Source organism: Eriocheir sinensis, chromosome 10 (assembly GCF_024679095.1).
Source record: "Eriocheir sinensis breed Jianghai 21 chromosome 10, ASM2467909v1, whole genome shotgun sequence".
Lineage (NCBI taxonomy): Eukaryota > Metazoa > Arthropoda > Malacostraca > Decapoda > Varunidae > Eriocheir > Eriocheir sinensis.
Genome location: NC_066518.1, coordinates 18,363,597 through 18,382,318, shown reverse-complemented (window position 1 = coordinate 18,382,318; position 18,722 = coordinate 18,363,597). Strand labels below are relative to the sequence as shown.

The 18,722-nt window shown below is 43.6% G+C and overlaps 1 protein-coding gene across 1 annotated transcript in view; it reads left to right on the top strand.

Moving 5' to 3' along the window:
* The first annotated feature begins 2,549 nt into the window (after positions 1-2,549).
* The window catches only part of LOC126996660 (probable ATP-dependent RNA helicase pitchoune), a 51,994-nt gene continuing 35,821 nt past the window's right edge, over positions 2,550-18,722 (top strand). Inside the window, exon 1 of the mRNA XM_050857360.1 lies at positions 2,550-2,650. The gene's annotated coding sequence lies outside the window, so the exon portion shown is untranslated. The remainder of the gene's footprint in view (positions 2,651-18,722) is intronic.

Sequence of the window (18,722 nt, the reverse complement as noted above, 5' to 3'; positions counted from 1 at the left end):
AAATAAAGAAAATAAAAGCAGTTTATTCTAACGAGGTCTCCTAAGCCCCGCCCACAGGTAACGGGACGATATCAGAGCGAAGCAAACATAGCCACAGATACCAACCAATTAAACCCATCAATGTAAATTTTCTGCTATATATAGTGTATGTCACTGTATCAAGCACTGCTTACATAAGTACTTGCCACACAATATTTTCCATTATAGAAATGTACCTAAAATGCATTAATGTTTCGGTTTTCAACGTTTGTTTGATTTGCAGTAGTACCAACACTACACGGAAAGATTGTTTCGAACTTCGAAGGGGGAAGAGAAACTAGGGTTTGAAAATATCTCTTCACGGAAACACACTCTCTAAGCGACGCTTCGACGAAGAGGGAAGAGCTTCACTGAAAATTCCGCCGTCTATACTCTAGACAACCCTTTCGTGAATAATTCTTGATGTCACAGGTGACTTGATAACAAAGAAAATTTTGAAAATTCGTTTGAGTTGCTTATTATTTGAGCCACACGGTGTAACCACTAGAAATGATTGATTGATTGATAGTTTATTGTTGCAGGTAAACAACAAGGGAGAAGGGAGGAACATGCCATCCCAACCCCCAGGCAGGACAGAGTGTGATTATACAACTATTAATACATGTGTAGGTAGCACCATGAAATGAAAAAGATACAATGGTAGGAAGGAAAGCACAACAAGGGAGGGGGCAGTACCTCCCCCTGGACAATAAGACAATAAAATGTGGGGACGGAGAACATTGCCCAAGCACTAGATGGGAATGAATACAGAGATAGAGTAATACTAGTCCTTAAAGTAAAATACTGCAGAGATCACAGCCTTGTATAGCACGGCAGTAGTTCAGGCTGCCACACACGGCATCACCACCTTGGTGCAAACTGAGGGTGTTCTTTGAGGATAGCAGGGAGGACATCATGGTTCAGGAGCCAACAAATTGTCTGGGGCAGGTCAAGGCAGTCCCGTGTCTTAAACTTAGCAATGAGAGGGCATTCCATGACATAGTGATGCAGTGTGTGGCCCCTCGGCCTGGCACAGAGCGTGCAGCAGACACCAGGGGAGTTACTAACCTCCCAGTAGTACCTATAGCCTAGCCTAAGGCGCATTGCTACCACATCCTGAGGGGCACTAGAAATGCTCCAAATTATGTGATCTACAACTTAAGCATGATCATAAGTACCTTGGGTGTATATTGTGTTAAACTGCAACTGAACTGATCACTTTTAATGATGAACAGCATCGAACCAAGTTAAATAAACTCATCTACGTACCTCTTTCATTATAATTAAGTCGATTCAACTTGATCTCATACCTATTCTCGCACTGACAAGCAACGCCATCTGTTCAACCCACGCGTAACTTCTGCGGCCCCTGCTCACGCACGATTCCCACATCTTTCCCGTTTTTATTTGTATATATATATTTTTTTTAAGCTCTTGCTCTTGCTGTACAGGTGACCCGTTGGAGAGTCAGGCCTTCGCATCGATAAATAAAAAAACACACATTACATCATTACCCCTTTTATTCATTTATTTCTCCCTTTTTTTTTCAGAAAACTCTTCATTTTCTATAATTCTATTTATTTGCTTTCTCATCTCCAGTCAGCAGCACAGCAGCAGCCCCTCTCTGTCTTCCTGTAATCCTCCCATTCATCCCCAGCCCATCTCACTCAGTGCCACCCTCGTCCTTTCTCTGCATCTGCCATTATGGGACCATGGACTCACTTCCTCACACTCATATACACCATTCGGTGAGCGCTGCTGAACTCTTGGAGAAGATGATTTCCATCATTCCAGCCCACACTGGTCTGACACATCCTGTACCTTTTCCCAAAGTCTTCTTTCCACACAAGTCTTTCTTCCTCCTCAGACTGTCACCACCTCTTTCACTGTCCATCCTTTTCTTCTTCTTCTTCTTTTCACCATTCCATTCTTCTATTCCTTCCTATCCCTCATTTCCATCCTCAGATCAAGAAACGCCTCCCTTCCTCTGCCTTGCCACCTGACCTCGTATCTACCACCTGACTCGCATACCACTGTCACCAACCATTCTTTTTAATTTTCATGCTCACTTGCACACTCCACATACCTTCCTGTCCGTCATCCATTCGTTCCATCATTCGTTTTGTACTTACTTATCTAAGGTAGCCTTCTCCCTAAAAGGTTTCCATAAGGTCTATCACCCATATCACCAATGCTTCCCCACTGCTTGCACCTTGGGTGCATTCAAGCTAACCTAACTGATCCTTTTTTGCTACTTCCAATTTCTCCATTTCCAACTCCTCCATGTAAACACCACACACCTCTCTCCTTCCACACCTCTCTCAGCACTTCAACCTTACTCATTCTCTGCTGCTTCCCAGACATTGGCCACCCATTGATTTAACTAGGCTAATCTTCTCATCTTTTGTCCTCACATCCTCCTCGACTCCATCCATACACCCAGATTTGATCTTGATGTCACAAGTGACGGGATCTCTCCCAGCCTTTGTAACGGCAGCTCCAAAACATACAGAGAAGTGTGGTCGTCTTGGTCTTGGTTCAAGTTGGTTGGTTGGGAGTCGCCTTGTTGTGTTGAAAACGTGGCTTTGGCTTGGCACTCCCTCGGCAGCTGACGAAACGACGAGACAAACAGGTGACACTCCTCAGCACTCGCCATGCAGCCCATGCTGCTCCCTGAGTCCCTGCCGTCCAGCGCGATCTAGTTCTCCCTCCCACAGACCCACACCCCTCCATTCCAATCTTCCTTGCTCTCTCCTTCGCCTTTGCTGTCCTTCATCTTCCACCTTTGATTAGATAGTTAGTGTAGCTTGTCACAAACAACCTCGTAAGGACCAGCAGGTCTGCTGTTGTTTGTTCTTCCTTTGTGTTGCTTTGTGTTCCTAGAACTTTGTAACTCTCCATGGACGCCCTTCTCGGTGGCCCATATTCCTCAGGCAGTCCCCGCGTGTGCTTCACCATCCACTACCCACTCCAGCAGCTGTAAATCATCTCGGTGTCATTCCTTCCTCTCACTCATGACCATAAGAAGAACATAAGAACATAGGGAAACTGCAAGAGGCCGAGTGGCCTACACAGGGCAGCTCCAGAATCCCCCCCACTACTCACGATGGGTGAAGTGTTGTTTCAGGGGTTACAGGTAGAGGCTTGATCCTCGTTTACCTTCGGTACAGGCGTACGCTCTAGTACCCTGTCTCCTTACTGCACCCACACCTCACTACCACCTGTCATCCTCGTCCATGTAGCTATCCAGTCTACTCTTAAAACAAGCTATCATCCCTGCACTAACTATGTGATTGCTGAGTCTTTTCCATTCCCCCACCACCCTATTACTAAACCAATGCTTGCCTATATCTCTCCTAAATCTATACTTTTCTAATTTAAATCCATTACTGCGTGTTCTATCCTGCTGGCTAATTCTCAGTACTTTACTTATATCGCTTTTGTTGTAACCCTTGACCCATTTGAATACTTCTATCAGATCTCCCCACACTCTTTGTCTTTCTAGTGAATGTAAGTTTAGATGTTTCGGTATTATTCTAGTGTTTGCTCATACCCACCCCACGCAACCAAAATTGGCTAGGGGGCCATTGAGACTTCGGGGAATGCGGTGGTAAACATGAAATGCGTTGCAAATGCATAGTTTTTGAGCTATGGGGGGGTTGAAAAATACCCTAGATGTAGGTAAATTCCTTACAATTACTTAGATGTAGGGAAATTTCATACATTCTGGGTTTTTTTACAACGTAATACGGAAACCACGCAATTTCACTCACTCTCCATATCAAAGGGGGGTTTGAGGGGGGGGCGAAGCCCCCTGCTACAGTATTAAGGTCATAATGAAGCATCTAAATGGTAAGTAATTTACGTCATAGGAATCTTGCAACCGTCATATACGACTATGTATTCACTTACTGGTAGCACGTACGAACGCGTGAAGCAGGTTTAGTATCACGTACGAACGGGTGAAGCAGGTTCGAACGCAGGTTACTTGTGTTCAATGTCCCTCAGTTAGCTGTTAGGTCATAAAGTTCGGTTGGGGTACTTTACTTAGATGTAGGGAAATTTCATACGTTTCGTTTTTTTTTTACAACGTAATACGGAAACCACGCAATTTCGCTCACTCTCCATATCAAAGGGGGGTCGAGGGGGGCAAAGCCCCCCCGTTAGCGGGTTGTAAAGTTCGGTGGGAGTAGTTTAAATATGCTCCTCCACCCAAATACCCCGACCTCCCGCGGGTCCCCCAAGATCGTTGGGGGAAGGGGATTAATTCGGCTTCTTCTTTAATTTTAAGTACTTCCGCCTTCATGTTATGGTTGAGGGACACGTATTTTGTTTTTTTAACTCTATATATGATATATGGAGGCGTATTATCGTATTCTGGAGGTGCAGAGTTAATATCCACAATCACCTTGTATACTGGGAATATGAACCTGTGAAGCAGATTCAACATGCGGTCAGTAAGGATTCACCAAGGCTAGCCGGTAGTTTTGCTTGTGTCAGTGATAAACAATGAAGATACACTGTGTTTGGTGCCACGGACTCTACTTGGAGGACAGAAACCTTGCAATGAGGTGACAACCTACTAGAGAGAGAGGGCATGAGTGTGGTGTAGGCCGTTTATGTGAGCGCAGATGGCCTCCGGCACCACGCCAGATGATGAAGTGAGCATCGTTTGGTGGGTTCACTACGCTTCTCTCCCAAAACAAGCTTGGGGATCCAGTGAGTGCATGGTTTCCGTATGGGAAACACTAAATTCATTGCAAACGCTCATTTTTAGTGGTGGTGGGAGGAAAAATTCCTAGATCTAGGGAGTTTTTATCCCCCCCACTAAAAAGAATACGCGATTGCGATAGATTTCGTGTCCCCCACCTGAAACCTCGTGTTCCCACCAGGTCCCCGGGCTTGTATAGGGGGGAGGGGGGAGTATGGGCAAACACTAGAATTTTACTGATGTCTCAGCCTATCTTGATATGGGAGGTTCCTCAGCCCCTGAATCATTTTCGTCATCCTCCTCTGAACTGATTCTAGCAAGTTGATATCCATTCTGTAGTGTGGGCACCAAAACTGGACAGCATAATCTAAGTGTGGCCTAACTAATGCTAAACAGAGTCTGAGGATGACCTCTGCACTCCTGTTGGTTACCATCCAGTTAATTAAGCCTAATACCCTGTTAGCCCTATTCCTCGCACTAATACATTGCTTCCTTAGTTTTAGGTCAGAGTCCACTAACACTCCCAAATCCCTTTCACACTCTGATCTGCCTATCGCTGTGGAGTCTAAACTATACCCGTGTAATGGGTTGCGTGTTCCTACACTAAGTACGCTACACTTGGCGATGTTGAAGTTCATCTGCTATTTCTCTGATCAAGCTGACAGTTTGTTGAGATCCTCCTGCAGTGCTCTAGCATCCTCCCCTGTCCTAATAGTGCGTCCTATTTTGGTGTCATCTGCAAATTTACCTATGTCGCTAGTTATCCCATTGTCTATGTAATTGATGTAGATAATGAATAAAAGCGGGCCTAAAACTGAACCTTGAGGAACCCTACTGGTAACATTATCCCATTCGGATTTTTTACCGTTAATGGTAATCCTCTGTTTCCTGTCACTAATCCATGCCTTAATCCAATCAAATACCTTTCCTCTTATTCCATGAGCCCTGACTTTATTTAACAGTCTTTGGTGAGGTACCTTATCGAAGGCTTTACTTAAATCAAGATAAACTACATCATAGCTCTCATCATTGTCAGCTGCCTCGTATACTCTATTGTAAAAGGATAAAAGATTAGTGAGGCACGACTTTCTTTTAATAAACCCATGCTGTGAGTCGTGAATTGAATTATGTTTGTCAATATGGTTCCTAATACTATCAGCTATTATTGACTCAATCATTTTACCTATAACAGACGTCAAACTATTCGGCCTATAGTTTTCCATAGAAGATTTGCCACCCTTCTTAAATATTGGAATAACGTGTGCCTGCCTCCATGAAACAGGCACCTCCACTGTGTTTAGTGACTTCCTAAATACTTCTGTTAACTGCCCACTGATTTCAGTTTCACATTCCTTTATTACCCTGGGGAAAAGTTCATCTGGCCCTGGCGCCTTAGTGACTTTTAGTCTATTTATTTGTCTAATCACGAGCTCCCTACTTATATTGATGTCAGTTAATCCTTCTACCTCTTCTCCCCTGTGGATCTGTTCTCCCTGAGGTATGTCATCTAATCTTTCTTTGGTAAATACAGTTAAGAAATATCTATTTAACGCCTCGCTAATTTCCTCATCACTATCAATCAGTGATTCTCCTGACTTAAGCGGCCCTATCTTATCCCTAACCTTGGTCTTATAAAGCTGAAAGAAGCCCTTTGGATTGGTCTTTGCTTCCCTGGCAATTCTAATCTCATAATTACATTTTGCCATATGCGTGTTCTTCTTTACTGTTCTAGCTAAATCATTGTAACTATCCCTTAGTTGAGTTTTCCCCCTTTTGTATCTAACATATAGTCCTCTTTTCCTTCCTATTTCAGTTTTTAGCCTGTCTGTCATCCATCGCGGGTAATTACCTGTTGACCTGACTTCCCTGTGAGGTATAAACTGTTTCTGCCCTAGTTTAATCTCCCTAACCAGACTATTGTACTCACCCTCCAAGCTACTGACTTGACAAGTGACCACACCAGAGATTAATGCCCCTCCCTGCTCTAGGTCCTGACCTACTTCTGATCTGACTTCCCTAAGCCCTTGCAGGTGCTTTCTTAACCCCTCATAGTCTGCCTTCCTGAAGTCAGGTATTAATGTGTTGTTACTGCTGACTCTATCCTCCCATTTAATATTAAATCTAAACACCCAACACTCCCTTCTCACTTATCCCTCCTGCACTGCAATACTAAGGGCTACTTTTATGGTTCGCCATGATGGGTTAGTAAGCCTCCAGACCAATACCAAAGACTTTGAAAATTCCTTATGTAGTGTTTTGCATTCATATTTAAGAAAGGTGAGGAAACCATTCAGGAAGTCTCATATATCTGGTGTTGTGTCGATAACCCAACCATAATGTTGTATAGAAGATTGAATTGTTTTGTTCGAGCGATTACAAAGCCACTGTGTTGGAGTGTGAAATTGGCGCCAAGTGTTGCACCACCACCCTGACTCTGTCATGACACATCTTATTGCTAATATGTGAGGGGAGCCATCTCGCATGAGGTTAATACGGACTTTGTGTTGTATGTTATTTCTCAGAATCCAGGGCAGTAACAGGTTCCTGTAAACTAAGGAAATTTCAAAGCATGATGTATAAGTTTTATGTGCATGCGTGGCCCGGTGTTGTATGAAAAAACTTCGGGGTATGAAATATCTTCGGTGATGAGATTTCATACTTAGATCATGAAAATTAAAACACTAGGTTATTTGTTATGGTACTCAAAAATCAATATATCATTGAGAAAAATCATTTAACTTTGCCCCAAAAATGATTATTCACTGCCTCAAATTTGATATTCCATATTCGTTTGTGACCATGCCATGGTACTGAAGGCACCCGGTGTTGTGTTATTTGGTGTCCCATCGTCAAAAGCTGGCGATTTTGTTTACAAACACTGGTCTCTCGTGAACTGCGCATGCTCAGACCATGAAGTGTAGCCCTGTACAGTCTCACAATGCTTTTTTAACACATTAAGAGTTGCTGGAAGGCTGAATCATACATACAGTACCACCATCCTCGCTGTTTCTAGAACGACGTACACTCTGTACATATAAATACAACTTGTACAGAGTGTCGTTCTAGAAATAGCGAGGATGGTGGTATTGTAACTATATGTCTGATTCAGCCTTCCAGCAACTCTTAATTACGGTTTAAAATCTTTATGAGACTGTACAGGTCTACGCTTGCTGGTCTGAGCATGCACCGTTCATGAGAGACCAGAGTTTGTAAACAATTTTTGACGGTGGGGACGCCAAATAACACAACACCGGTTCAGGCATTTCTAGTACTACTGTCCATATGTACGTGTCAATGTGTGGTTTTAAGGTTTTGTAAGTTTCCTAAAATACAGATAATGAAAATTTGAATTCATCAATGTTGTTCTATCTGAAATATCAATATAGTATCGTTTTCGCCTATCGGACTTATCGCTATCTAGTATCGGAATTGTGGATTTTTATCGGGTATCGGTTATCGCCTATATTTGTGTCTCTAGTTAACGAATATCGGTTATCGCCGTTAAGGTTTTTCATTATCAGTTATCGGTTATCGGGAATGAGGTTTTCTGTTATTGTGCCCAGCTATGAAGAACAGTAACCATCTACCACATCAGAGATAAAACGTCCAGAAAGGAAACTGAAGGTAAAAGTACAGAGAGAGGGATAGAGTCCATAAAAAGGTAGCTTAGGAAGCAAAGATTTGTGCCAGACTTTATCAAAAGCTTTCAAGATGTCTAAGGCAACAGGAAAAGTTTCACCAAAACAGCTTAGAGAGGACGACCAGGAGTCAGTTAGGAAGGCAAGATCATCAGTAGAACATCCCTTGCAGAACCTAAACTGGCAATCAGATAGGTCAGAAGTGGATAGATGCTTAAGAAGTTTTCGGTTAATGATTGATTCAAAAGCTTTAGAAAGACAAGGAAGTAAAGCTATAGGACAGTAGTTTGAGGGACTGGAACAGTCACCTCTCTTAGGTAGCCTATAGGCTGTATGCAGGCGTACTTCCACCAGGAAGGAAAGGTAGAAGTTGAAAGGCAGAGACGAAAGAGTTTGACCAAGTAGGGTGTCAGCACGGAAGCACAGTTTTTAAGGTAATAGGAAGCACTCTATCAGGTCCATAAGCCTTCTGAGGATTGAGGCCAGAGAGGGCAAAGAAAACATCATTCTAAAATTTTTAATAACAGGCATACATACTAGTGGAGTCAGAGGGGGGGGATGAGTTAAAGGAATATGCCCTGAATTGTCCAGAGTGGAGTTTTAAAGAAAGTTTGAATGTAGAGTTCAGCCTTAGGGATACATATAACAGCCGTGCTGCCACCAGGACTAAGGAGAGGCGGGAAAGATGAAGAAGTAAAATTGTTGAAGATATTTTGGGCTTTGGAAAAATTAGAGAAAGCAAGCTTGTGACATTTTCTGGTAATGAATTATTTTTTGATTAGTTGAAGTATAGATTTGGCATGATTCTGGGCGGAGATGTTAAGTTCGTGGTTAGCAGGAGTGCAAAGGCTCTGATACCTTTTGTGAGCTGCCTTTATTTTTTATAGCACGAAAATTGGCATGATTGAGCCTAGGCTTTTTAGCACGAGGAGTAGAGAAAGAATGTGGAATGTATGCCTCCATTCCAGAAACAATCACCTCTAATGCATTGGGCACACAAAGAGGGGTCTCTGTCCTGGAATCAGTAATCATTCCACAGGAAATTGGAGAGGTTGTACCACTGAGCTGAAGCAAAATGCCAGAAGCACTGCCTCTTCGGTGGGTTCAAAGGCTGTACAGGAGCGATAGGACAGAATGCGGAAATAAGGTTGTGATTGTTGGAGCCCACCAGAGAGAACAGTTTGATGAAGTAAGATGAAAAATTAGAGGTTAAGAAGTCTAGAATGTTGGCTGCATCTCCAAGGTGGTTGTGTAGGGTGCTGAAACACCTGCCCTAGATAACTGAGGAGAGCATAGTTGTAGGCTTGTTCACCAGGCTGTTTAGTAAAAGAGGATAAAAGCCAAAGCTGGTGGTGAACATTGAAATCTCTTAAGATGGAGATTTCAATGAAGGGATAGTGATTCAAGATGTTCTCTTCTTTAGAGTTCAAAGTTAAAGAATTTTGCATAGTTACTTGTTAGGCATATTTAGCAATAGAATGACAATTAAATCTTAGCCAGATGGTAAAAAATTCTGAAGAATCAAGGTCGTGGGCACGAGAGCTAGTGATGCTGTGTACGTATGTAGATGCAACATCCAGCTTTAGATTGAAAGTTGGGATAGGGATAGTAGGAGGAAAGAGAGTAGAAGTTGCTGTTAGTGGCCTTTAAGACCTGTGTTTTGGTTAGGAAGAGAAGGTCAGAGGTGGGCAAGTGCGGTACTTAGTGCGGTACTACCGCATCACAAAAAAAGTACCGCACTACCGCAAAATTTCTGAAAATACCGCACTACCGCTGACCACACTAAAAAATCCTGTGGTACTTTGAAAACTATTGAAGACGATATTTGCAGCGGGGCATGCTCACAGATTTATTTTTTTCTTTTTTTTTTCTTTTACAGTTAATCGGACGCAATCAGTCAATCGGTATCAGTCATCAGAATCAGTGATTCAATCATCGTCTTTTCAGTTAGTGTTCAAAATTAAATACTAAATAGACAGACTAAACTAGTAAATAAATTGATTCCAAAAGTGCATTTGTAGCTGTTTTATTTATTATTGCTTTTATTTTGGGAAAATCTATTGTAAATTAAGGCAATTGTACTATTTTAAGCATGTTTCCTTTGTTTGAATAGCCAGGTTAGGCACCAAAATATTTTTTATTTTGACTAATAATACTGCACACTGCGTACCGCACTGGGAAAGAAAAAAATGGGACCGCACTACCGCAACTGCACTGCTCCGGAAAAAGTACTGCACTACTGCACCCACACTACTGATTTTTCAATGCTGCGCCCACCTCTGGAGAAGGTGAGGTTTAGAGGAGGAAAGATGGTGCTCCACAGAATGGAAATTAGAGGAAAGACCACAAATGTTGCAGAAGTTGATAACAGAGAAAGGACAAAGAGCAATCAAGACACCTCCTATGTCTTTAACCAAAAGGGATTCGATCTGGGAGTATTTGTGGTCCCCCCCTCAGATGAGGACTCCATGGTCAAATTTTTATTACCAAATGCATCAATCCGCCTCTCCCAAGTCCCCATTTAGTGTCTGTGCCTCACAGCCATTGAGTAAGACAGGGAGCACAAGTGACTTGAAGATCTGAATCTTTGTCCTTCCACACAGGTATCGACAATACCATATGCTCATACTGAGTGAGTCCATAGCACCGTGTATCAAGCCAATCCGCCATAAAACTTCCTGGTGAGACCCACTGTTGTTTTGAACTATGTACACTACTGAGGTATGTGAAATTTTCCATGATTTCAGTGTCTTCACCACACGCATGAACAGACTGTACTGTTTCATCTACCAAGCCTCCAAACACCTGTACCTTGGTCTTGGCTCAGGAGACCTGAAGTTCCAAGGGCTTAATCTCCTCGCGCAGTGCCTCAAGAACCATCACCAGAGCCTCCAGTAACTCTGCAAGTAATACTGTATCGTCGGCATAAACAAGGTTTGCCAATAGCTGCTCTACAACGACTCTTGTCTACAACTCTGCCTATTACTCAATCCATACAAGTGTTGAAAAACGATGGGGCAAGGACACAGCCCTGCCTTACTTCTGTGTTCATTAGAAAGAAGCTGAAAAAGACCCGCCTCCCCCCCATACACACACACACACACACACACACACACACACACACACACACACATTTTACAGCACTCTCAGTCCCAGAATAGAGGCCAGTCAGCAAACCAATAGTCCTTACAGCAATATTTCAGTGTTGCAGGAGATCCCAGAATGCCTTGCGATACTGAATCAAACGCCTTCTTGAGATCATCATAGGCTGTAAGCATCCCCTGTTGAAACTCACTTTGGTACTTCATTAGTACACAAAGTGCTAGGATCAGTCAATTGTCAACTTATGAGGTGTGAATCTAGACTGCTCAGGTCTCTGCAGCTTCAGCAGCTGGCTGCAAATCCATATCAGCATTAGGTGGGCAAGCACCTTGCCTGGCACACTTAGCAATGTAATACCACAATAGTTGCTGCAGCCCTGATGATCCCCTTTCCTTATCCAGATAGGGACGACCAACCCCCTCTACCAGTCAGGAGGAATGGTACCAGATTGCCATAGAAAGACCGCTTGCAACCTGTTGATCATGACTTCACCTCCAGCTTTGAGCAGCTCAACATTGTGCCAAAGCCTTTGTGACCTCATCAAGAGAGGATGGGCTTTCATCAATGGGTGGATCAGCATCTGCCAGCTGCAACCTAGCACTTGGAAGCTGCCTACTCAGAGGGTCTGCCGTGTACAGTGCTCAAAGTACTCAGCCCAATGAGCCCCCTGCCCATCCATGTTTGACATAAGGCAGCCATCAGCTGTTCGGATAGCTCTCACCTGAAAGGGAGGCTCGGAGTGGAGCTTCTTAGGGCTCAATAAGCAGGTTAGAGGTCATTTGCGTTTAAGTGGCCCTTTACCTCTGCAGCAATGCCCGACATACCTCTCCTTTTTTCTCCTCTGGAGAGCTCTAGTCCTATGTGACAAAGCCCTATATTGGTCCTGATTCCCAGAAAGACTGCCAGGATGGCTCCTCAATATTCTCCTGCGTCTCTGCCAAGGCAAATCCACTCCTAGATTTCAGGCACTCCTATTCACTCCTTGGCAGCTCAAAGAGTCTATTGTTTGAAGGTATCCCACAGTTCTACTGGCTCCTCAAGTGTGGTGAGCACACTGAACTGATTTAAGACTGTCACTGCACAGTCCTGAACACATGCCAGGTTTTTCAGCTTCTTGAGATGGAACATATTGTTGCATCTAGAGATTCTTTTTGACCTGACATGAAGCTTGAGTGTTGCAACAAGAAGCCAATGATCAATTCCAGAGAACTCATCACTCTGGAAAGCCTTGCAGTTCTGAAGGATTCTCCAGTGAGTACTTTCGAGAATGTGGTCAGTCTCCTAACTACCTCTCTGCCATTGCTATACCAAGTCTGGTGGTGCAGCCTTGGTCTCTGGTACCAAGAACCTGCAATTCTCAACCTCCTGGATCTTGCAAAATTCAGGAGAGAGCTGTTGATGTTCCTGGCAGGCTGGCACCACAATCATGGGTACCAAATCATAGTTCATACCCAGCCCTGTCAATGCTTTTAGTGGCTCTGAAGTCGCCCAAGACAATGAGTGTTTCCCGATGGCGGCACTGGTCTAACACAGTGTCAAGTTTGGTGCTGAACACCTCCTTCTCTTCAGTTTCATTCATATTGGTAGGAGTGTACAATGCAATAAAAGAGCCCAGTGTGTGCTTCAGCCTCACTCGCATTATAGCTTATCATCTGGAGTAACCTCAATCACAAATGGCTGCAGTTAGCTGGAAATGCCTATAGCTACCTCCTTAACCTTCAAAGGACAGGCTAGAGGGTGATTTTCTACTCGCAGAGCATGTGCTATGTTGCTAAATTTTGGTGAAATAGGTGTTCTTCAGCAATGCCCTGTGTGGCAATTTCAGACAAATACACAATAGTTTATAGTGCTTTAACACCGTTTCCTTGAGGTTGGGCATTCTGTATCATCTCCACCAGTTCTTCTCCCCCACACAGATGCTTTCCATCTCTCTTGGACAGAGTGGAGTCTAAGGCTCTTCGTCTAATAAGCTCCCCTCCTCTTACTGACAGTCTTCTAACCTACCTCTTAAATTCCACCACCACGTTGCATCTCTTTCTATCTTCTATTGATATTTTCACGCTGACTTCTCTTCTAAACTTGCTAACTGCATGCCTCCCCCCCCCCCCCCCCTCCTGCGGCCCTGCAGAATTAACCAGAATCTCCATTATTTCATCCCCCTCACTAGTAAACTCTGGAACAGCCTTCCTTTGTATTTCCTCCTACCTATGACTTGACCTCTTTCAAGAAGAGTGTATCAAGACACCTCTCCATCCAAAATTGACCTCTCTTTTGGCCACTCTGTACTTTTTGCTTTGTGAGAGCAACAATTACCAGTTTTTTTTTTTTTTTTTTTACACTTTCTTTTTGTTGCCCTTGAGTTGCTTCCTGTGCTGTAAAAAAAGGAAAAAAAAATCTTTCATCTACAGGAAAGAAACTAGAATTCCCTTGTTTGCAGCACATCAGAGATATGCTGTTGGGAAGTACAAATCTTGATGGGACAACGGATGACGGGAATTTATGCACCCTGCCTTTCTCCGACTGAGCTGGAATTCCTGTCAGCTGTGCTTTATGGGTTGTGACAGGCGCCATTGCTCATGCCAGACCATTAGTAGGTGTACCCCCTACTGAGCTCGCCATTTCAAGGCCACCTTATCTCAGCAAGTCTCCATATGTCCACCCTCAGCATTCTGAGCTCAACTGATTGGTAGGGTAGTTGGTGATCCGCTGAGATGCTCCGGACGTTCCAGGTGCCCACACACAGATCCCTCTGAAGATCAACCCCAGGGCTGGTTCTGTGAGCTGGTGCCGTTTCTGCACCACCCTGACCACCCTCAAAACAAAATGAGGGACTTGGGTGCCCTTCCTCCTTTGAGCTGCAGGGCTCCCAAAGGCTTTGCCCTGCATCCATCGCTGACTGCAGGCTCCCTGGATGCGGATGTATCAGGGAAGTTTGTCGCGCGGTCAGGTCCCCCAGCAAAACCAAATCGGGATTGAGGCATGCGCCATGACCTCAACCTCTACTTCATGTTTTGTTTTTGGCTAGGTAAGTTTTTTTTATTGGGGAAGGGGTGCAAATTCCTCCCCCAGATGAGCTCAGATCAGGGGCTGAACTGACTGCTCACCCTAGGGCAGGGATGCAGGACCCCTGGGAGGATAAATCTCCCAATTACCCAAAGAAAGAAGCATGAGCAGAAAGGAGAGAAGAAGAAAGAAAGATGGCTCAAGGAGACTGAGGATGCTGCATTACTCTTCCAGATAGACCTGCCCCTACCCATTTATCAGCCAGCCAAAAGGAAGAATGACCAGCTTGGTTGGTTGCATGCCAACTGCCTAGCCAGGATTCAAACCCAGGCCCATGGATTCAAAGTTAGGCATGCTAACCACTACACCACAGAGGCACTCATAGTCAAACATAGGTTGTTCAGTTATATATTTACATGTTTAGGATGACAATCATTATGAAAACCATCAGAGACACTTCATTCTGCCAAGTCATCCTATAGAGAGGTTTCAAACACATGTATTACCTAAATTTGTTGCTTGATAGTTTTTTATAGAAATCATCATACCTGGGCACTTCCGCACCTCGGTCCGGACCTCCGCTCCTCCGCACCTGCGGACCGCCAAACGAGGTGCGGAAGCCCGGAAGTGCGGAACGTTTTCAAAAGTGCGGAAGTAACAGGTGCGGACAGGCGAAATTTTGGGTCCAGACTTCCGCACCTGAGATTTTCAAAGATAAAAAAACGAAGACGACAAACAGTCCGCGGCAATACTTTCGCGCGTTTTGGCGGGCTGTGTGCTACCAGCTGATCACTGTGTCAATTTTCTTTTTCTTTTCAGAATCTTTTGACATTTAGTGATTCACTGCGATTGTTTAGTGTTTAGTGTTTACAAATAAACATGGACAGATACGTGAAAAGAGGTGATAGCGACAGGAGCAGGAGTGTGTCAGGGGATAGTAGCGTCAATAGCGTGAGCTACAGAACCAGCACGCCTGCACCGTCAGCCTCCAGAACCCCTACGCCGCTGGCGACGTCAGACATTTCCTTGTCTGACGTGGAGCTGGACCCCTTCCAGTGTAATGCCAGAATTTAATTAAGAATGGGAAAATGTAAATTAGGGAGGAATAAGCCGTTACCGCATAGAACATTCCAGACTCGCGCTTGAGAGGCCCACATTTGAAGGTAAATATATATTTCTCTCTCTCTCTCTCTCTCTCTCTCTCTCTCTCTCTCTCTCTCTCTCTCTCTCTCTCTCTCTATGAAGCTTGATGTATTATTGCCTTGTACTATTTTGTTTTATTTTTGAGGTGCGGACTAGTTTTTTCAGGCGCGCTTTAATAGTTTTGCGTATAGTAGCGGAGGTGCGGAGGTCCGGTAGCGGACCGAGCGAAAAAAATTTAGGCGCGGAAGTACAGGTGCGGACTACCTGCGTCCGAAGTGCGGAGGAGCGGTAGCGGACTACCCCAAATCCAGTAACGCGCCCAGCTCTGGAAATCATGTAGTAAAAAGTGAGTAAGTAACAATCAATTTCCAAACTGACCAACCCTTCCTGTTTAATGTAACCTACCTAGGGTTTGTAAACCAATTTCAACCAAATTAGTAACCTATTGCCATTCAGTCTCTAATCTGATCCCACCATATCATCATCATCATTCATCATTTCATCGACACCTGCTCCTAGGATCAAAGTTTCTCAAGGATCTTTCCCCCCTCTCCCTAACGGACTTTTGCACTCTATCCCTCCATTTCACTGGAGGTCGTCCTCTAGCATTCGCTCCCTCTATCTCACTCACATACACCCTTCTGGTCATCTTACTCTCCTCCATTCGCTCCATGTGGCCAAACCACTTTAAAGTCTGTCGCTTCACTTCTTCCACCACTCCACACTTCTTCCCTTCACCCCTGTGACACATTCCAAAATGCTCGTACACACTTTCATTACTCATTCCATTCATTCTACTCACACCACGAGCACTCCTCAAATAATTCATTTCCACTGCCTGCACTCTAGACCTCTGACTTTCATTCCAGGCCCACTTTTCACTTGCATATGTGAGGGTTGGTACTATTATTGTATCTCTCAAATCCCTCTTTACCTCCATGCTCACACTTCTGCCATTCATGATTCGTCCCAAAGACCCTACCACCCTTCTTCCTTGCAATGCCCTTTCTCTTATCTCTCCCTCCATACCACCATGCTTACACATAACTGATCCAAGGTACTTAAACTCATTGACCTCCTCCATTTCTTCACCATTCAAAATTATTTTGCATTCTTTTTCACATTCAACTCCCACTCTATATGGGCATACAAAATCTACAACCTCACTTTTACTTCGCTCACAAACCATCACTTTACTTTTGTTGACATTCACTTTCAGCTTTCTCCTTTTACAGACACTATCAAAAACAGTGACCAAATTTTGTAGGTCACTTTCATTTTCTGCAATGAGCACCGTGTCATCAGCAAACAGTATCGAATTCAGTACCCACTTCCTTCCCTCATCGAACAGTCTTACTCCAACTTCTCCAACTTCTCCCACCATATCTGTAACTTAATTTCATTAGTAGCAGCCGGACCAGTTGTTCCAGTTCAGCTTGGTTTGCTTGTAAGTGGTGCATGTAGATATATCAGCTGCCTTCCTCTTGAGCCACTACTGTAGAGGTCTGCCAATGATGTTTAGGTTATATAATCATGTTTAGGTGGTTAGATAGGCTGTTTGGTCAGTTTAGTAAATCATTTTTAGATGAATTAAGTGTAGTGCCACTGTAGTCTAATTTAGAATTGGTTGAAGTATATATGAAATAACTCATAATATATTTATTATGTCAGCGTTGACTGCAAGAATAACTCTACCTATTGGGTGGAGATATTTTGCTCTGATTGGTGAAGCAAAAGTTATTCAATTTAGGAGCATGAGTCTAGTTTATCAAGTTGATCTTGATTGCTGTGAAATAATGGGGTCAAAGCTAATTATAGTAATTACAGAGAGTTCTTCACTGAGAATATAAAAATTCCTACTAATTTTTAAGTTGAAGATCAAGAGAATACCTACTATACATGTTTTTTTTCTTACAATAAAGGAAGCAGCTCATGGGCAAAAATTATTGAGAAAAAATAAAAGCCTGCTAGTAACTGCACCTATTAAAGATGAATGGCCAAAAGGGAGATCAATTTTGGGTGGAGAGGTCAATGAGGGTCGGAGGTCAATGAGGGGCAGAAAGGGAGGTGGAGTTGCGCTATATGTTAAAGACTCACTTAAATGTTTAGTTAACAATTCAGTCAAAACTAACATGGATTCAGAATCAGTTTGGGTGGACGTTTACAAAGGGAAAGAAAAACTAACTCTAGGAGTTCTGTACAGGCCACCTAACCTTAACAGGCAGGACACGAGTATATTACTACAGGAGATTGGCAGGGCAAGTATGAGTAGAAATGTCTGCGTAATGGGGGACTTTAATTATAGGAATATAGACTGGGAAGACCTAGTGGGTGACCTGGAAGCCGAGGACTTTCTTGAAGTTATACAAGATAATTTCCTTAAGCAGGTAGTTACTGAGCCTACCAGAGGAGATAACATATTAGACTTAGTCCTAACCAATAATGGGAACTTGCTACGTGAGTTGGAGGTGGGCGGAGAGTTAGGAGTGACCACAGAACGGTTCGTCTTAGCTTAGACTGGGCGGTAACCCGCGAACCAAACCCAGTGTTAGTGCCAGATTTCAGAAGAGCAAATTACGAGGGGCTTCGAAGACATCTTGAAAGGGTAAACTGGGATAATCTAGGGATTCATGAGGGCTAGAACTGCGGATTGGAGAGCCAGGAGAACCAGGTAGAAATGTCTTACAATAATTTAGTTAGAGTAATAGTAGAGGGGCAAGGACAGCATATACAACAGTGAACACTTAGAAAAGAAAACAGTGATCCTAAGTGGATGACTCGTGGACTAAAACACGAGATTGGGTTAAAGAAGGGAATTTATCAGAAAATAAAGAATGGGGAAACACATCTCAGGGGCCGGTACGTCGAACTATCTAGATTAGTGAAGAAAAACACCAGGATAGCAAAAAGGAACTATGAGATCAAAGTAGCAAATGAGGCGAAAAGTAATCCTAAGGGCTTCTTTCAGATGTATAGAACAAAAACACGGGAGAAAATTGGACCGCTGAAAACAAACACAGGGGAGCTAGTAGAAAATTACGAAAATATGAGCACATTGTTGAACGACTACTTCCTTTCAGTATTCACACAGGAGGATCGAACGACTA